Below are 18,846 nucleotides of genomic sequence, written 5' to 3' on the forward strand. Positions count from 1 at the left end.
TTTCAATATTTCAGATCATTTCAGGAATAACCTGTTTGGCTAATTTGATTAGCGCAGAAATTGCAATGCACGAATAGAACCAAGTATTTCCAGAAGGCATATCCTCTTAGAAGGAATTGCGGGCTCTGAACAAGTTTGGAGTTTGGCGTACTGAAAGTTTGGGTAAAATTAAACTGTTGGTCTAGTTTTTCTCTCTACCAAACGCCGTTTTGTGCATTGCAGCCCAAAATTACTGGGACAGCCATGCCTTCTGCCGCAAGTTTTGCAAACGCATATCTTGAATTTTCTGTTATCCTAAGCATTCGCTCTATGTGGATATGACTTTTGAAGTGACTGGCTCAGTGTAAAAGCTAATCAAGAAACACATTGTAGATTGGTCAGATATTCATTTTGAAGTTATTGTCCAAACATCACCCGCCATTGAAGTATTCTAGCTTAAGTAGTAGAATAGGGCTACATGTCATGGATGATCTTTAAAATCTCTCTTAAGGTGTTACAATAAAACACCCGTACAAGAACGGAAATAAATGGAGCACGGGGCAACTAGACAAATCCATTTTTTGTCGCAACACCTCAACAGTGATACCGCATGACTACAGACTACTCGTTAAGAATAGCAATTACTCTTGACCCTATACGTCTACGCCTAGTTGATGGCCGCCATAATTGAAAGAGTCTTCTCAGAAAAAAAATGGCATACAAGGAGGGGATTGAGGGGAGGACGGCATGCTTCTCCAGTGAATGCGTGGTTGCCTGCTGCCTGTGCCCTGCTGCAAACCAGGCGGCTGTTACTTTCTTTTTAGTGCATAGCGATGTCTTGTGCCATCGATCACGACCTAATGACAAGGTTTTCCTGTTTCGCATGCTGAAAGGCGTCCCTAAATTTATCACTGGAGCCTGGGCATACTTTGTGCAGCCACGGAAGATCTTCAGTTATACCATATGTTGCTGCTGCAGGTGGCCTACTTCCACGGCCGCCGGTTGCCGACCTGTGAAATATGTAAACCTATGCTGCTGGGTGTGGATTTCCTCTGCTGCGTAGTACAACTCAGTGCTTCGGACTCAAACTGCAGCTCATATGAAATTACAGCATTTGACCGCCGGGCATACTCTCGTTAATTGTGTGATCAGTTGTTAATTTTTATTTCTTCCGCATAAAGAATGGAGGTGCGCGCAAACTACACACACAGCAGGAAAACCAGGTGCGTGGCTAAATCATGCTGAAAAATTTCTTTTGCGTATGGGTGTCCAGCGGTGGCCATCAAACCAGGAACACATTTCTGAAAATAAAAAACGCTTCTTCTTGAATGACCATTTTAGTAAAGATCACAGTAAGGGCCGTGCGCAGCTGTGGCATAAACCCAACGCAATATCTTAACGAAACGCCATTCTTACTGGCACTCATGCAGCTAATTTTTCTAGGCCACCGCGTGCGTGAATCTCAACTTTCAGATGAATTTAATGACTTTCTTCAAGATATGGAGATGTGTGCGCAAAATCCCAGTTTTGCCAAATGTGCTACAGAATAAAATCCCTGCAGCAGGTACTTCGAACGAACATTTTCGAGGCGGCACTACGTGCTATGTTTAATTCATTCACAAACAGCAAAGCACGGGATATTGATGACATTCAAATTGCACTCCCTAAACATGAAATTAAATGTAGCATCATCTGTTGCCTACATGTATGACCTTCACTATCGACAGGTTCTTTACAAAAAGTAATGGAAATAGCCAAGGACAGCATGCAATTTAAAAGTAGTGACAAAAGATACATGACCATTCAGAGGCCCAATTTTTTTCGAGTTTTTCTGAAAGCTTCATGAAAGTTAATAACAAATGACTGATGATTTTTTGCATTACGTTGCAGCTGATTAGTCCGGCTTCTTATCAAATGGGTCCACAGAAACTGATCTGCTAAAACAAAACCAAAAATCATTGATGCCTTCGAAAACAAAGAAGAATATGCTATTGCATTTAGAAATTATTGGAAGGCGTTCGGCCGCATCTACTATCAAACACTGCTGAGAAAGTTGGAATTATATGGCATTCGGGGAATGGCCGCTCACACCCTAAAAACTTACCTACACTATCGTTGTCAGTGTGTAGCAGTAGGGAAACAGATTCCTACTTTTAGCGGCATTGCCACAGGAGTCCCACAAGAAAGCATTCTGCGACTATTGCAGTTGATTATATATGTTATTGACATAAAAGCTATTAGTGAAAAACCGAATTACATTTTGTAAGCCGATGGCACCAGCCTCCTATGTAAAAATAGCAGCATGCAGCACCTCGTCCCAGTTATCAACAAACACAATGGGAAATCTCAATGTAAGAAGGGCAGAAAAGTGTTTGTTTTTGAATTAGTAAGAAATAGAAGGATGCTTAAGCTCTACCTATGAGAGTGGAATCGAATAGCGTTATCAGATCCCGTTCACGCTGACACTGACACTGGATATTCTGCGACTCGGGGCCCAATAATATACAATGGCTGGTCGATGCCGGCGGCAGCCCGGGCGAGATCAATCGCCCATAACCCCGTAGTGCAGAGTCTAAATGCACTTACTCATCAATGGCTCACACCTTTGTAAGCAAGGAAAAAGGACTTTGTGTTTGGGTTTCGGTGCAGCAAAGTTGTTTTCTCGCATGTTGAAATTGTTTTCTAGTAAAATCAAATTACAGTTCAACGTTGTAATGACTGTACGTTGTGTGTAAGTAGGGCTTTACAAATTTTTGACGCATTTTACTTTGAGAAATTGAAGGTTTTAATTATCTCCATGTGGATGGCCTGCGTGGTTGCTGACAACGGATAATGTTTTTGGCAGAATGCTGCGGACACCGCATTTACTGTGACACGGGGCCCTTAGCGTTCTAATGTTAAAAACACAAAAAAAGCTATTATTCACAGAAACTGGACAGATGTATTATTGCCGGCATGACCAGGGACATAATATAAACATCATGAGCCATTTCACTCTGTGAAGGTGGGTCGGCTGCGAAGCTTTTTATCACACGACACAGAGCTTACACAGAATTTCGAACAAAGGCACGAGCATATTTATTGTTCTGATCGGTGGTCATCGTGAGGTATCACCTCTGTCATTAAATGCCTTACCATTTCTATGCCTGCAGAACGAGAAATACTTTACAGGGCAACTGCGACGTCTTTTTAAACATGTTAAGATATTGTCATTTTCAAATGGCATTGACAGTCCTGTCACCGATAGGGTGGTGAAATTGGCTTAGACGTTCATCAAAAATTTGTAATAAGCAATAAACGAGACTGAGAAAGCGAAATGGGTGGCTTCACTACGTGAAGTCACGCTGAGTCCTGCACTACCTTAACGTAAACACGTATAACGCGTGTTAAAAACGCAGTACACGTAGCGCTAACGCCCAAGAAGCGAAGCTCACGATGCTTCCTGACGACACAGGGAGCTTTTGGGGAGTTTCCGAGCTAGGCAGCGGCGAGTTAAGCGACGATTTGAGTGACAGTGGCGGCGTAATCTTTCACGTCACAAACACAAGGTGGTCAGTAAAAAGTCATGAGCCAAGAACGCAACCAATGTTTAAAATCCATTTTCTGGAAAATTCAGGTACTTGACGCCTTATAGTTTGCTACTGATAATCACAGTCCAAAAGAGAACATATATTCAAAATTTCGTTAAGATCGGTCGACATAAAATAATCGCCTGAGTTGCCCTTAAAGGACAACTTCGGCGATTTTTTCGATGTTCACTGATCTTAATAAATATGATGACGATAGCATGAGGACAATGAAAAGGAAATTCAGATAGTGCTGTAACGATGACAGCGCAGCGATGACGTCATCAGGACAATGGCATGACGACGATGGCGTCACGATGAACGTTATGATGAAAACCGGGTGAGGAACTGGACTAATGATGCCGGGACAGACAGCATGTCGACGACAACGTATGTGTGGCAGCGATTGCCTGACGACGACAAATGGCGACGACGGCACTACGACAACGGCGGAATCACGATAAAAGGACGACAACGCAATTAAGTTAGAATGACGAAGCAAAAACACCTTCCATAGAACAATGGCAGTATGACTACGACGGCATGACGACAGCGGAATGACGTTTCTGCCCTGATGTCAAAGATAAAACGACCGCATGACAACGATGGCATCACGACCATAGTATAATATGGCTGTGTGACCACGATGGCATACTTATCATGGCATTACAAGAGCCGGCTGTCCAATATGATCACGACGACGGAAAGACCACGATGGCATCACTGCGACTGTTGCCAAAGCTGTTATGCAACTCGCACTGCTCGGTGTAGAACGTGTGACGACGGCGGCATGACGAGATCGAGATGACGAAGCTGGCATGACGACCACAGAACGACGACAGCTGCATAAAGACCACGGCCGCATGCCCAGTGGTCCAGTCTTGTAGACAACTTGGGTTACTGCTTTGGTGCAAGAGGATAGGTACGTAGATACATAGATAGGTGAAGAACCTATAATTATTACAAAGAAGCAAGCATTTTTCATTCACATCGATACTTGGTCCTGAACGCAATCAATCAACGTTCTGTGTTTTGGCGTTTCATCTTCCTGAAGTAAGCTATTCTGTCTTAAGTAACAAGGTGGGGCGAATGACCCTGCTTTAGCAATACTGTCGTATTGCTGGCATGCGTGTCATTGTCCATCACTCCCTCTAGCGTCGGCGTGTTCGGTAGCGTCGGCACTGTAGCTACGAAGCGCCGACGCAGAGATGAGAGCCAAGAATAGCGTGAAATGATTGGTTGACTGAACTGTTTGGGATCTTGCTTACGTGCGCGTTAAGTGCCGCTGCACTTAGTTGTATTAATCTGTAGAAAGCACCTACCGTTGGCCTCTTCGCCTTCATGCTAGGATATACAATTATCACGGTACTCCATGCATATTCTAGCGCGCATTCATCTTCTTTGCTTACTTCAGCACCGCTCTTATAACGCAATTTTCTACGAGGACTTAGGACCGACGAGAACTATGTATCATTTGAAATAAGGAGGTGCTTTGTTTCAAAGCCAAAGTCCATTTTTATTTCTAGCGCACTTTTAGACCACACCGAAATGTACCGATAGCGTCGTCAATGTAGTCTATCTAGCTGTCTAAATGTATTCGTTGTAACTGTCATTATAGCTGACCTCTAGAATCATGCCTCTTTTCAAAGCAGAGTAGGATACTGGACCCTGTAAGACGAAGCTTTACTAATTTGTAGATGTTCACTTACTTGAAATCTTGGAGACTGATTTCAATTCCAGCCATATGACAGTATGCCTTGTCTTGATACGGTAAAAAAATCATCCAAGGCTTGGACCGTAATTGTTCTTGAAGAAAAGCTAGTCTTCCATGTGCAGTTCTAAATGCCCGAAGTGATAAAAAAGGAAACAAAAACAGCAACATATAGCACAATTCAACAGTTCAGGTTCGACCAATATACCATTTTAATACAAACCTAATGATACCTTTAACTGAAATGTAAAACTTACATCGTCTACCTTAGCGCAAATATTCTTCATACGGGAATGTATACAGACGAAAACCGCATACATTTATTAGAAATCGACCAAAGTCGTATACATACACGGCTAAAGAGTTCGCCGTCGTTGTGCGGCTGTATAACGTCCCACACTTGCGCACCGCACCGTAACACCCGAAGTCAAATGGGCTGGCAGAAAGGGTTTTGCGAACCCTAAAGCAGGAATTAAATAAAAGCCGGCAAGTGTCGTGAGATACCAGTTTGGCAAGGAACTTGCATAATTGTCGAAGGAACCCGTTCGCCTGCGCACAAATACCTTCAATGCGGCTGCTGCGGTTCCAGCCGCGTTCTAGATTAGGCAGCGCTGTGGTACATCTTGCTCCCGTCGAACGTAAGCCATACTGAAGTGCCCTGCTTCTTGTAGACAGGCGATCCAGTGGGGGTACGGAACTTTGGACAAGGAGAGCCCTGGACACCGGCCACGATCCGGGAAACACAAGGCGCCCGGATGGTAACGGCAAATGGCGCTACAGGGGAGATCGTGCGGTGTCACTTGAACCAAGTCAAATTGCGACTTTCTCAGATTTAGTTGTCTTTTACTAAATCTAGCTACGTCTGTATACGTTACGTCTTGATTATTGCCGAAGCTTTTCTGAAGAGGCTAAGCTCTGGCTTGCCTTCCTACTGTGTAATGTCTTTTTTTTTCGTGTGGCATGGGCTTCGGGAACCATCAGTTAATTTTGTCCTAACGAGCCTTTGGGGGCTCATGAGGTGATGTCTGAGTAAAACGCGAAGTTCAGGTCGTCCGTTTTCTTTAGCTCTCACGAGAAGCGGTTCATTGCGACATTGAATAGAAGTGGCGAGAGGATGGCACACTGTGGTGTGCCTCAGTTAGGCATTAGGAGTTCGGGCGATCGCATGTTTTCCATACATATTGGGACATCACAGCCAGTGAGTATAGAGCTGATTTAATTATGTATCTTAATTCCACAGCCCATTCCTTTGAACTCTTCAATTATGGGGGTGTGAGAGATTGTGTCAAAAGCGCTTTTTAAGTCGAGCGCTGCAATAATGTTCTCTCCCCCTGTAGGGATGTTTTGCAGCCCGTCATTTCGTAGTCTCATGAATATGTCTTGTAAAAAAGATGTTGTCTGAAGCCGTACATGCTGAGCGGGAGGACTTCCTGCCCTCCGATATAGTTAATATGCCTGATAAGAAGAACCTTTTTTGAAAAGTATGCGTAAGCGGAAGATTAGAGATACCGGCATGACATTCTGCAGTGTTCCTTCTTTCCCCGGTTTAGGTATTAAGATGATAGTCATTTCTTTCTATTGCTTAGGAAATTCTCCCGGTTGCCAGATTTCCTCATTTCAGTATCCGGTTAGTCAGTCTAGTCGCTGATCCTTCATATAGTAATGCTCCTCGTCTCGAGTTGAGCTACGTTTCAATGCTAGACGGCGGCATACATTTCTTGATTCGTTATCGGTGCATCAACTGTGGCATTGTCCATTCCTGTGTGTTCTCTTTGCTCTCCTCTTTCTCTGTTGTGCCTGTATGCGAAGGTTTGGATCAACGTTGCATCATGCCCCTCAAGGGTGCATGGCAGGCTAAATAAATCCCTTCGGTTTAAGCGTTCCTTCGTAAAAAGTACTAATTGAAGCCAAATTAAGATTTGCATAGTTCCGGGGAATGCATATTAGCTATGTACGTCTTTTTGGAAATTTTGGAAAGAACGTTTGAGGAATTACCGGAAATTCGTATCAAATTGTTGCAGGAGCTTTAGTTTTTGATGTACCTTTTCTCAGTTATGAATAAAAGGGTAACTGCCGAAATTGATAGTGCAAAGGAGAAATGGTGACAACACTCGTTCACCGGTTTTGGTTTGGTTTGGTAACCCACTACGGGGATCGACCTTGAATCGAGCGGCAGTAGTTAAGAAGGGAAGAATACTTAAATATAATTTTGTAATTTAGAAATTATATTAAATGAATACTAATCATTATTGTCAATTTTCATGCTGTATTAGTTTAAAATTCGAATTCAATAGTTTCGTGGAGTGATAGTTAGCGACATAAGCGATCATCTACCCTTGTTTTGTGTTACTGACCACTTCACACTGTTACTGACTACTTCATCATGAAGTAAGCAAATATCGAGTGAAAAATGGCAAATCGCTTGAAAAATTTCTTTCGCTAGTGGAGGCAATAAATTGGACTAGCGTGTATGATTGCAGTGATCCTAATGATGTTTACGAGGAATTTTACAAGAACTTAAAAGTAAGTCATGATGACGCGTTTCCTTTACAATGTGGCCAAAAGAATATGAAAGTAATAAGAAAAACTTGGATTAACCCTGCACTATACAGAAGATTAAGAGAAAAAACAAGATTTATCACACTTTTGTTAGTACGCGCGATGTAAACCAATTAAAGAAGTTCAAGAAGCTTCGAAATAACCTAACTTCAGACCTAAAGAAAGCAAAAAATAATTATTATGAAAGTTAGTTTCTTCGCCATCAAACTAATGTAAAAAAGATATTGGAAACAGTAAACAGATTGACAAGCAGAGACAATGCAATAACCAGCGTACAAAAGATTCAGATAAATGGAAATGCAATAGCAGGGCAGTGTTCGGCTGTTCCTAAGTTTCTTCGGCGCTCTGAAGGAGGACATACTCCTCATTATTGGTTTTTGTAAAACCATATCATGTCGGTCGATGTGCGAGGACAAGGGTTGTGCGTTGGGTGTTTTCTGGGAACCTAATACCTTGTGAATCGCTGTCGTCGGCAGGTCTACCCGGCAAGTCTCGCTGTTTCCCTTTACAGACGTCCCACCTAGTTATGTCATCACTATGTGCTTCCTACCATTCCGCCCAATTCCTTCAATATAGGCTATGTCATTCGCAAGCATCGCTGCCTTAGTAGCTTTATTCTACCTGTTGTGGTTCCACACTAACACAGAAAGCAAGTCCTCAATGTCTAGGAATCCATGGCGCAACATGTTCCCAAGTCCTACGAAAAGGACGAGATGACCGTAAGTGCAGTCTGCTGTAGCATCAAACCGTCAGCCATCACGGCGGCAATTAGGTGATGTCCTCAGGGAAGTTTCATGTTCGTACGCCACAATTAGGTCAATATATCCCATAAAAAGTTGTGTCGCACACGTGTATGCTTTCGTCTATTGTTTTGAGACAGACTTGTCAACCAAGCAACGGCGACTGTATTTTACTAGTCGTGTGCTGGAGTCACCTTTGTCACTTTCTTCAACGCAAAAAATGAACAAAGCTTTGTCAGTGAACCACCTGCAAATAATAATTTACAGCAATCGTGCCACGTGATGTTGAATGAACAGTCTGTGGCAGAATAAAAAAAAGATCTTTGACTTTTGTAAAATGTCGGTACTTACTGCTAGTTTCTCTGTAGTAACACGGAGGGCATCAGTAACGTTGACATGTTTGTAAAAGAGTGAACTCTGGAATGAAATAATGCAATCAGCACTGTTATATATTTTACGCCAAGAGAACAGCAGCGTTACATTGTTTCAACAGCAAAAACACAATGACACTCGCCAAGAGAAAAGCTTCTTGACGTTGAACAATATATTTTCAGGTCACTTTTTGCACCTACTCAAAACGGCAAGGAAACTAAAAATTTTAATTGAATAAGAGGCCAAATAAGGGGCATGCCGAGGATTTCCATAGCGTTGCTTTTCTGAAAGTGTCAGATAATTACTACAACATGTAAGGAAGAATGGCAAATTCCTAACAGGGTGTAGACGTTCTTTTCTGTACAGGAGGCAAGATCGATGGTGGTCTGCTGAATTATTCTGCGTGATAGCCTGTCGAAAGTGCTTCCGACTGATTAAAATTGCTTTCTCTGACTGGCGTCATTTGCACTCGCCCCGCGCCAGTGTCGCAGATGCAGCTCGTTTAATCAGTGCCAATTGTAATGCAGCAAGAACCAAATGCCACTTGGCTCCTCCTGTCATAAAAACGCCGAAACGATTTCGCTGATTTTAATACTAATTATGAAAGCACTCATCAAATTGCATATCGCACTTGTCATCAGCCACTTCTTATTCTACGGCTATTTCGTACTCCTGATACGGGTTCCTGAGCACTCCAATTTCTTCCATGTTTCTACCATGACCAAGAAAGAACCATGCAGAGAGCTCTTGGGTCTCGCTGTTCGCATGACCCGTTACCATTAATGAACACTTATTCGCTCAACTTTACTATCCTAATATATAAAGTTGCTTGTCGGATGGTTGTAGAGACGAACTGTCATTTTATTGGTGTTGCTATAAGCCAAATTATCGATTCGTGCACTTAAGTGAACTTCACTTTGGAGGACGCTTAAGCTTCGCCTTCAAGGGCGAAACCCATCAGCATTGAAAGATCCCTGAGTGCTTCTCACGCTTCCCGGCAACTGCAGCTTATGTAACCCTAATGTTTACCAAGAAACGCTGGCGGCAAACGCTGTGCACGAAGCAAATCTTTGCGGATACTTTCTTTATTTTTTTGATCGTGCGTAACAAACCGAATTTTCTGCGCCAATGCAAACGCAGCTGGAAAACGCTATCGCGTTAAAAGATTTTTTTTTTGTTTGAGCTACCGCGTAACAGACTTATGTTTTCTCGTATTCAAGCTAGAATCCGACGCTACCATATCTGTAGGTTTTCTATAAGTCGCACTTTATTTTTCTTCTGACGCGTTTTGCTTAAAGAACATCAAATATTTCACTAATTCTTGCGCTACACGGAGGACCTGTGTGGTGGGATATGCGTGGTTCGGAATTATTATTCCAGAAAGAATGGTTGACGCTGGACGCGGGACGCCGGATACCGACGCCAACGCCGGATTTTATCCGGCACGGGGCCCTTAACGCTATTACGTTAAATATGATTGCGTCCTTCAGTTTGCTGGTCTGTGCCATGGATAATGTTTTACTATTATAGTTATAAAAATGTTAATGTATGTGACAGCGACCCAAATCTACACCTATCGATGCGAGAGGCAGTAACTAAAAAGTAACTCGTTATTTCACCGAAGCTTTTGAAAGCGAAAGCTATCAAAGTCTATTTAATGCTGTTTTACTGTCGTCTGTGGCAGCCATCATAATGTTTAGTTTCGACAAAAAGGTAATAAAAAAGGCTCCAATGCGGTTATCAACGTGTTCCAATTGTCTCCTAAGAGTCAGGCGGTTATCCATTGGACAAGCCAAGCATCCTTTATACATCCATAAGAGTGTTAAAATATTTGGTGTGGTGTGCGATCAATAAACATGGAAGTCTGGTCGAAAACGGCGCAGTCATGGCTCGTGTAAGGAGGTTGAACTTCGAAGGGATAGGATGTACCTGGCCTGTGCATCCCGTAGAAGATCCAATAAATTTGTGATGGTATTGCCGATTACATTGATAAACAAGGCTAAATATAGCTAGATAAATTGCCTTGAATTTGTCACACATATTGCGTCACCAGATATTGTATGTAATAAGGCACATGACATGTCCGATTAGCGTCAATTATCATACGCGCATTGGTGCGCATTGATTTCGTAGTTCGTCGCTTATGACATTACATAGGGTTCACCGTTTCGTAAATCGTTACCAGGCTTTGTCTATTAAGTGTAACCCCTTCTATTATAACAAATATCATTAATAACAAACACAACAAAGAAACACCTACTGCGTTGTTATTTGTTTATTCTTTCGCTATTTGGATCTTCTACGATCTTCTCCTGCTCATACGCTTTCTTTTGGTCCTACACATATCTTGTCATTTATAGTAGTAGTGGCATGGTTTTGCATCCTTGAATGATTACGCGCAAGACGCGTTATACATTTTGTAGTTTTCCTCTCTTATATGCCTAGATCAGCACGTACTATTCTTTCGAACAAAGTGTAAGCAAATTCATTTTTGTGTGAAAACTTGAAGTTTACCCAGGTTACTTCACCAGCGTAAATTTTTTTCTGAATGGTGTTCTTCACACTTTGATTCCTATGTGCGGAGTGTAAATTTTCAACTGCAGATATTTCTTTTTTTTTTCATAATTGGAAACAAATTTTACCTTATTATCAAATCCGGTGATAAAGCATTCGAGAACCTGGAAAGAAACGATAATTTGCGGTATCAAGTTGGAAATCAACGAAATTTTAAAATTTTTAGAGATCGGAGTCATGCTTTACGACAAGGCAGAAATTTCACCCAAAGTTACAATAATACAAAAGAGCAATGTTTGATTCTGCAGCCTCATAAATTACTAACAAATATAATTTTTTTACACGATGGCACTTTTTTGTCCGGGAAGCTTTCTTAAGGTTTATTAAAGGTGGATAAACAATTTTCAGGAAATTACTCCGAAAAAGACTGTTCTCTACCGGACTTCGTATTTCTATTTTAAAGTATTTCCATAAAGCCACATGTTAATTCCTGATTTTATATGGAACGAAAGCATCAGTGTTTCTGAGGTATTGCAGGTGTATTTTGCTTACCACGTATAATGGAGAACTCAACATAGTGAAAAGAGCGCCTTCCGCCATGCTTTGCGACCATACCATTGCTTTGTACTGCACGATAACCATGTGCACTCCAGCGTCGATTTGGTATGACGTGCCTCCTTGCCCTATTTTTTCCTGGAGGTCGCTTTCACACAACTAGCTTAGTTTGTTTTTTGACGGTACTGGACGCACTTGCTAAATCCATACCCTAATGAAATTTACAGCCTTCACGTGCGTAAGATGCGCTCATCTTCGCGATTCATTCAGTCTCCAAAATGCTTTAGTTTACATTTATATAAGTTGTGGAAATATTTGCGTACTTATTTGTGTGTTTCACGTGACTGTCTCCCATCGGCCAAAATATGTTACAAAATGTTCACTCATTTAAATACGAGCCTACGTGTATCGAAATTTTCTCGAATATGGTCGCCGATTCGTACAGTTTGTGTACTCGCTGAACCTTGCGTAAACGTACTGCATACTCGGATCGAATAGTGACATACTTTCTAGAACGCAATCGAGCACGAACGACTGTACCACAATTTCAGACGAGCCGAGTAGAAATAACCTGGGTGCTTCACCCGCCAGTCTGATTTCGACGATCTACGACTGTGATTGCCATTAGTGCTGTGCTAGATTATTGCTCGCATATTTCTGGGTACATGCTCACCCAATGAAGGCTTTGCTCACAGGGTTGCTACGGTTTCGCACATCACCACCTCCGCAACGTGACTTATTACATCACACAAAATATTCTTGGATTAAGAATTCAATACAAGGTTCTGGGCAACACTTCTCTAAAGAGGATTATCGCGTTTTCTTACTGGTATTATAGTAAGGGAGACTCGTATGCTAAATTTTGCGCCATATTTGGCGCCGTCGGAAGTTTGTAACGCGAATGAACAATGTTTGAAAATGAGGGCCATACCGGCTGAACGTTACCATCCAGGGCTGTGTGCCTGCATGAGTTGTAGTGGTTGCAGGTGAGGGCGATAAGCTGCAGAGCAATGATCACACACGTGTTCAGGTCTCTAGATTGCAGCGAATTTCTTTAGGCAACACGCTGTGACATTGTGTGTCGACGCTATTCTTAGTTAGTGAGTATAAATGCAGCGCTACGGTGTTTCCCAGCATAAAGTTGAACGACACACACCCACGCACAGGTATTGTACGGCATTACGTAGGGTACTTTTTGGTAGGTGCTCCAAATTTTTAAAAAGAGCCTGTGGAAGATGGCACAATTCTAACCCTTGATGTCAAATACTCGATGAGCTGGTCATTACTTCTACGAGAAATAAAAATCATAATTGGTTATAGCTGAGAATTGCTGTAATTAAGCTTATTTAGTTATTCGCGGCCCACATTTCAATCTGAATTTGAGGTAGTGGATATGCAAGGCATATAACCTTGGAACTAATTCTCTGGCGGGCAGCAACTACGATAATTGTGCCGTCAAACTTGCTGTAATATGCGATATTGTTGTAATTATCTTTTTTTAACCGCTGTTTTATGCATTCAACCATGAATGAAACTGGAACACCAATGCATGTCGTCGGACACAGTAAAGATGAATAATGCAAAAGTGGTATAATCTTGAGAATATGTATTAAGTATATTTGCCTTGAATGCTCGCGCTACACTTTCTAGATTGGCATTAGAGCCGTAAATTAAGTAACTATCCAAGTAATGACCGTACGTGAAGACCGTCACAATAAGTTTTTTACGACATGCGTGAAATTTTCGCTGTCTGTCCCAGAATATGTCTATATTTGGTGCAGCTGAAAAACGTCCTGTATAAGCAAATATTGCGAGCGAGGTGCGGCAGGAGGACAAGCCAATGCTTCCACATTTAATGTAACGTAATCAAATACATGAGTAGAATAAGCGTGTGGGCATTGCGATGATGGGCCTATACACAGGGAAGTTGATAAGGTAAAGTAAATACATCTTAAATCTATTGCTTAATTCACTTACAATATTTTTACATATAATAGTAAACTGACAAGAGAGGCAGACTGTAGCACAGCCATGTTACGTGCTTTCTGTACAGGAGCATTGAACAAATACCACATGCTTTCAGAGGAGGTCATTGGGATGCATAGTACACTCCACGTAAGCTTGTCGAAAAGCTAACGACTTCGATTCAAGCTACAAAGTTATTGAAACTTTTACACGTATGCACAATGTCTTGATATGCAACTTCTTTGTAAAGTCTCGATCAGGAAAAAATAAACCTCCCTACAAGTATATGAAACGAAATTTACACTTACAACATTATTATTGTTAGCCTGTGTAAAATGCATCTCAGGTATACCAAATTGGGGTCCTTGGTCTGCTGTTGTTATTGCATAACCTGCTACAATCAGATTTGTTGACCAAATTAGCACTCATAATGAATTTGCAAAAATGCTGGAACCCACATATTAAAAATCCCTTTTAGGGTAATTTCAACACTAGAACGAACTATCATCAAGTGAATCCGAGCCGCAACGTGAGGAGAGGCGACTTGACGAGTATATTTAGAAAAGCAATTTCGTAATGAGTACATACACACCTTTCGTACCATGTCTGATCGAATATTCTTCATGTACGCTAGTATCTCTTTTGCGCACGACCGCGCAACATCTCCGAACATAGCTTTCGCTCGCAATAGACGTGGCCCAAAAGCTGTACGGACGATGCAATGTGCACAAAATCATGAAATTAGGTCATTGCGGCATACGCATTGCAGGTTAAAAGAAAATGACCCGGCAGAAGAATAAATTTCCAATGTAGGAATGATCATTATCAGCAGAGCTCTATGAAATGTAATATTCTCTAACAGTGCAAACGTAACTCAATGAAATACATTACATAAGTCTGGATTTTACTTAATAAGTGAAAACATGGTCACTGCCATGTGCCCTGAGTACATGCAATGAAGTTTCACCTCGCTCTCTTCAAATATAATAAGCTACATTTATTCCGTAGAAAAGACGCGTGATCTTTTACAGAAATAACAAAAACGTAGAAGAAACTACGGATTGCAAGGCAGGCGCCGCCACACCCAATACATATGATTTTGCCATATAAGTTATCGTATTAGATGCAACAAGGTGTGTGTTAAAAACAAACATTTCATAAACAAACAGAGCAAGGAATTCTAGGGAATTCCTGGAAAGGAAATTTAAAGATACTACACAGATCTTCTCAACAACTACGCAACAATTTAACACTTTCGTGTAGGGTCCGTAGCAGTATAAAAATTATTTCCCAGGGTAGATATACATTTTTTGCTTGCGCATTTCTCTCTGACCTATTTGCTTACAGCAATACGGCCAATCGAAGAGAACATTATATTTATATTTTTACGCTGAAAGCTCTTGCAATCATAATTGGTTCTTCTAGCTCGAAGACCGCAATGTGCCATCTCTAGAACACAAATTTCAATGTGGTATCTCTCCAATTAGCAGAATAAGAAGAAGATTGGTGGTAAAGTGCAACATAGACGCATATGAGGTTCTTATGTAGCGACTTTTCGAAACAAAACATGTTAAATCTTGCACAGCCATGTGAAAATGAAAGACACGATTTTATGACGGTCTATGCGGGCGCCGTCCATTCCAAGTGAAACTAGAAAATGTTTGTTGAAATGTCCGTGTTCCTTTAAACTAAATAGGATTTCTTTTCCCATGACGACAAACGCAAGCATGTTGGGCAGGCTAAAATAGGAGGTTCAGCATTGTGATTGAACCACAAAGGCCACCTCCCTCTATTGGCTGTAGCTTAATAAACAACTCATTGCTACTATCTGAGGGTATCCTTGACGAAAATAATTAAGAACGAAGGTGCTGGAGTAGCAGTTTACACGTAACCATTTCTCACTCTAGGAATCTGTGCGCATATTATTTGGGGAATGAAGATATTAAAGAGAACGTAACGAATTCCAAGAACTTGCCTTTCGTAAGGGATCCTGACCATTGGTCGATCGCATGGACTACGTACTCTCTAGCGTAAGGGTGGGCTGTATTTCTTCACTTCGAATAATTCCAGCACAACACATTTTTTGCGATGCGGGCCACGAGAAAGTGTGTGTGTGTGGGGGGGGGGGGAGGGGGTATTATATAAGCGTTCACGTAGTGGACATTTCCTTTTCGTCTGTCGCTGAAGTGCTGACTTGCTTGGAGTACCTGTATCTTTTTCACTTGTACCTTATCCTAGCTAAACAGAAGTTGAGGAGCCAATAAATGCGACATGTTATGTAGGTAGGCACTTACAGAATACCCTCAAGAAGAAATGAACTACGTTTTCAAGGTTGGATACACGACTAAATTCGCCGTATAAAGTTGAATGCTGCGTTGAGCGGCCCAAACCTCGAGGCGGCCAGGCCGCATGCATCAGTACGGAATAATGTTTTCGTGACCCCGTTTGAACTTTCTTTTATCCAAGGTTGCAGCAAGCTCCTTTGCGTTGGAATGTGCTGAAGTGGACAGCTTCAAGTATTCAGTGTGAAAAATAAACAATGCAGGAATGAGAATATTTTATGAAATTAGATTCATTCTTCAGACGTTCTTCTTTAGGTTATATGTGCGTCCGATAGAGACACATATAAAAAAATGGCTCAGAGACGCTGGATTATTACTCGCCGTGGTAGCGCAGTGGTTTGGAGTTGCGCTGAAAATTCCGAGGACATGGAATGGAAACCCGGCTATGGCGGCCGCACTTTTTTGGAGGCGGAATGAAAGAATGCCCGTGTACCATGCATAGGGGGCACTCTGAGTAACTCCACGATGTGAAACTTAACCCGGAGACACCAATGCGTGGTGCCACAGAAGGAAATTATGCTTGTGGATAAGTTTACCTTAATTTAGTTCCGATTATTTGGAAGTTGCAACTTACGGCAATGAACAAAAGTGTAAGATTCGACTTCAGTTCATACTTTCTGGTAGTTTACTAGGACTGTTGTAAATTCAGAAGTATAAATCAGGATTGTCTGCAGCAAACATGACTGTTTAAGAAGCCGCGTGACTACGATGGAGGTACACAATATATTTGCGTTATTGAATGTCTCAGGAGCTGGAGCGCTCTGCTATCCTAAATTTCAATTCAGAAAGTATTAACGTCCAAATCTAGAGAAAAAGATAAACCTCTCAGCTTTTAAAAATATAGCATTTCACTTATGCCATATAAAGAACGCCAGCAATAATACAGCGTCTGGCTGAAAGAATTACTTACGAGGGAGTTGCACATTGCATGCTTTGTCCGGATGTATGATTGACAGCTGTAATATGGCGCTGAGTAAAACGACGATGCCACCATGGAAACGATGCATAGTCCTTAGCGAAGTCTCTAAAGATAATTCCGGAGATAAAATTGCGTTAGGTATTATTATTTGGGCCCAGTTGCGTTACCGAGACCGGAGAACCCCTCCATAGATTTTAAACAACTCTTAATCTTGTACTTTATCTTCAAAACAAACATGTACGGCAACCTACAACACGCGCAAATAAAACGCTCATTGCAAGCTAATAGAAGTACTTATAGGGAAATTTCAAACCAGTATCGTTTAGAACGGCTGATGCACTAGGCTTGATGGCTACAATTAGGTGTCCAATCCCTCCATATTGGGTAAATTAGCAGTCGACATATTTGAATGGATCTGTTTCTGAAGCTGAAAAGCCTAAACAAATGGGAAACTTTCTTACAAAGGTGCGAAAGGCTTTATGAACCACTCATCAAAACATAACTACATTCTCGTACTGAACGCCGTACTGCATCGCAACACCTCTACTGGAATAGCTGCTTATCCTATGTTTACCTCCGTTTTTAAAGTTCTCTCACAGCAGCGAAGCAACACGCACCAAACGCACGCGATCGCTAGTTACCACAATTGTCAATCACGAAAATAAAAGAGAAAGGATCACCGACTTCAGCAAAAGTGTATTACCAGGGCGCAGGCTATCAAGTGTTATCATAAAACGCCATTTAAAATTGTGCATTACTTTCTAGTTTTACATTTGATGTAAGCATAAGAATAAAATACCGCTACGCTTTCTGCTGCCTCATTGTCAGACGATCACCGCTGTTTATTCTCTTACCGACTCGGGTGCCCATATTTCCCTAACTCGGCGCGGAATGTTAGGCCCAAGCAATTTGATGCCACATGAATTTCTCTGGTGAAAAATACACTACCATTGATTTCGCGATACAAAAAGTAACGTTGTTCTTTGGTTTTTCTCAGAATATTTATGTCTTATCAAAGTTTATATTCATACGTCCTGCAGAGCAAGTACTGAAATACTATTCTGTCTCCCTTAGTATTTACGCGGTGCGAATTCAAGGGGCTTTTACTCACCAACACCGCTGTAGAGTTTGCGCTCATTGCAGCCTCTGAATGATATCAGTGACTTAAAAGCACTTCCTTTTGGGCTTGTTCGTAGCTGTTCCTTATAAAATATAAAAAAGCCAAATAAACGGACACACACAAGAGAAGAGATGGGGGCAGGGCTGGCGCCCTGTCCCGTTCTATTCTCTTGTGTGTGTATCCGTTGATTTGGCGTCTTTATATTTTGTAATGCGATCAGTGGGCTACAATATGTCTGTGCTCGCGCTTATTCACTGAAAATTATTTACAGCATGTGCCGTCGTTTGCCGACACCATTTTTCAGCTTACAAGGAAAGAAACGGGACGCAGAAAACTAATGGCGCGAGGACCCTGCATCAATACTATCGGTATCACAGGATTTTCCGGTACGTAAAACCATATTTTCTCTTCTTTCGTATTTGGTAGAAGCCTCGGGGCGCTGTTCTCGAGAGTTAAAAATGAAAGATGTGAAAAACGTGTCTTTGCTTTGGCCAGGTGCAATCG

The 18,846-nt window shown here is 41.7% G+C and overlaps 1 long non-coding RNA gene across 1 annotated transcript; it reads right to left on the bottom strand.

The window, feature by feature from the left end:
- Window positions 1-1,125: 1,125 nt before the first annotated feature.
- LOC129388367 (uncharacterized) lies at window positions 1,126-18,509 on the bottom strand. Its single transcript, XR_008615326.1, has 8 exons — window positions 18,334-18,509; window positions 17,214-17,327; window positions 14,554-14,666; window positions 12,928-12,996; window positions 11,570-11,605; window positions 8,907-8,972; window positions 5,255-5,383; window positions 1,126-1,280 (listed from the first exon to the last, which is right to left on the bottom strand). It is a non-coding gene; the product is annotated as an uncharacterized lncRNA (long non-coding RNA).
- Between the last annotated feature and the right edge of the window lie 337 nt (window positions 18,510-18,846).

This window comes from Dermacentor andersoni, chromosome 10 (assembly GCF_023375885.2).
Source record: "Dermacentor andersoni chromosome 10, qqDerAnde1_hic_scaffold, whole genome shotgun sequence".
Taxonomy (NCBI): Eukaryota; Metazoa; Arthropoda; class Arachnida; order Ixodida; family Ixodidae; genus Dermacentor; species Dermacentor andersoni.